This window comes from Pterocles gutturalis, unplaced genomic scaffold (genome assembly GCF_000699245.1).
Source record: "Pterocles gutturalis isolate BGI_N339 unplaced genomic scaffold, ASM69924v1 scaffold21519, whole genome shotgun sequence".
Lineage (NCBI taxonomy): Eukaryota > Metazoa > Chordata > Aves > Pterocliformes > Pteroclidae > Pterocles > Pterocles gutturalis.
The window spans coordinates 19,597-22,271 of record NW_010128755.1 but is presented as its reverse complement, the minus strand read 5'-3'; positions in this window follow the sequence as shown (position 1 = coordinate 22,271).

The window sequence follows — 2,675 nt, the reverse complement described above, 5'->3', positions numbered from 1 at the left end:
AGCCTCGCAAAAGCGAAACTGCAGGGGCTCTCAGACCCCTACATCTCGCAGGAGGGACCTGCCTTTGCAGGTCTGCAGTGCTGGGGGAAGCCATGCTGTCCTCCTGTGGGCCACACTCCCAGCACCAAGCCTGTGGTGCAAGCTCTGCATGCTCTCGCTGGGCTGGGGGTAGGCTAGTCCCCCAGGAGCTGTTTGGCTCTGGGCTTGCTGGAAGGGTGACAGCAGAGGCCAGAGCTGTGTGGGCAAATCCAGCCTCTCCACCCAGGTTTCATTTCTAGCATCTGCTGGGCCAAGGATGCTTTGGAGATTAAAAAAAAAAAAAAAAAAGGATATTTCAATAAGCTGTGAGTGGGGTAAAAATGGACTTATGATAGAGGTGTGCAGCTGTGCCACTCCCCAGCGTTTACTTGTGTTTGCTGCATGAAACCCTCATGCAGTTGGTAAGGCAGAGAGCTCTTAGGCTGCTCGCTTTCAGAGAGGAAGTGCTTTGCACCCTTTGTTCCATCTAAGCCCTTCTTAGGTGAGGAGCTTGTGGGTCTGTGGCACAGGGAAGTCCTGCTGCAGCGTTGGCTGCAGGAGGGGCTGTAGCTGAGAGATAAAACCACGACTGTTTAGCTACAGGCGACCTCCAGCAGAGGCACTCATGGACTCCTCAGCAAGATGGGGCAAGACTGGCAGCTCTTAGGCTGGGCTTTCCCCTCCCCACCACCTCCAGAAGACAGCACGCACACCCTGGTTTGATGACTGCTGCTCAGAGAGAGTTACATTAACTATATAATACCACCTGGTTCAGAAAAGGAGTGGGGGGTGGTCTTCCCTGGTTCCTCCCAGAGGCATTGGGAATGTGGTGCAATTGGAAATGGCGATTCATTTTTCCAAGGGACAAACTGTCCAAGGATAGTATGTGCTGTCTGTCTTGGAAAGCTGAAGAAGAAGCAATGCTTCCTTCCATCCCACAGCTGCTTACAGAGGAGGAAACACAGCACCCTGCTTCTTCCAGCCCTGCTGCCCCAGCTACAGACCAGCTTTCCTCACAGCTCTTATCCTCAAGCCTCTGCCTGAGCTTGGGACAGCTGAGACTGCACTGCAGGCATGGGGAAAGGGATGTGCTGAGGTTTGGACAACTTCAGCTAATTTAACTCCTTCCTACAAGTCTGGTCTTAGATGACACTTTCAATCTGTTCAACCCCCTTTTAAGAATCCTCCTCTCAGCTCCCACTCAGTTGGATACCAGGGGATGGATGGCATGGGGACAACTGAGGACGCCCTGTGGATACCAGAGAGCCCCTTCAGAGCAACTGTGTTTCTTGCATGTCTTTAAGTGATTTATGGGTGCAGGGTGGGTATTCAGATCTGGTCACAAGGCAGAGAGGGAAAGGAGAAGAGGTAGCTTGCCCTCTTGCTATTTTGAGATCGGCTGTAGTCACCTCCCCAGGAAGCTGTGCTAAAAAGCAGTGAGCACCTGCCTTGGCTCGCAGCACCCTCAGCCCCCATGCCATACCTCAACTCAGCACCACACTGCCCTTGCCTTTTCATGGAGAGCAAATGTGTCTGCACGGTTGCACACCTCTTCTCCCCCACAGGGTCCTTGCCCTCCCTGCGCCAGAGCACTGACAGTGCATGCATATCGTCGAGGGAGGTTCAAGACTTTGCTCCTTTAATGTGCAATAAAAAAGGCAACTCTCCCACGCTCAACAAGAAATCCCACCAGCAAGAGTCCCAGGCTTAGCACCCTCCTCCCCGGCTGCCGTTTACAATGAGGCAGTGTGTGCGGTTTGCTCACAAGGGTTTTCTTCCCCATTTGCAAAGGAGCTCCTGGCTGCTGCACAGCTGCTTTGCTGGCATGAGATGACTGATGTCTCGCTTCACCTCTGTGCTCACCAGCTGAACAAGCTAACCCAGCAACAGCATGTTCTCGCTGGCATGGCAGTGCCTACATAAGGGCCTCCAGCTTTAGGGAACACAGCTCTTTGCCCCCAGCACAAGACAGCTGCCCTGAGGAGTCTGTAGTATTGGCCTGATCAGAGACTCAGAGAGACCCCCCACACCGTGGCATGATGTGGTGGAAGGCATCAGTGGAGGTGAAAGAGGGAGGTAGGATTGCAGTGGGGAAAGAGGGGAGGGAAGTATAATAATGGGAGAATTAAATTAACTGCAAAGAGTTTGCTGAAGGCACATCCTACCCCATAGCAGACAGCCCCTTCAGCCCGTGGTACCGCTTGCAGCTCAAGCCCTGTGTGCAGCAAAGGGCTTTGATAGCTGGCTGTCATGCAATGGAAACATATGGGCTGCGGTAGGATTCTGGCTAAACTGATGGGGAGAGGGAAGAAAGGAAGAGGAAGAGAAGGGGTTGTGAGTGGGAAGGTGTTGCATACCACAAGCACTTGTGCAAGAGAGACTAGAGCAACAGGGCCCCTCTACCATTAGTGTTCCTCCTCTGCCACCTGTAACACTTCGCATCCTCATGCTTTCCAGTTTAACAGTGGCAGGCAGAGGGCTGGATATCCATTCTAGGGATGGGGTGAGGAAAGAGGCAGGCAGGAATGATTTCAGCAGCAGAGTGCAGCCTCTCCCGTTTCTCGGGCAAGATCTCTAACTACCTCACTGCAGAGGAGGATGGAGAGCTTCTTCCGCTTTGCCCACACTGTACAAAAAAAAAAAAAAAAAAGCCCACT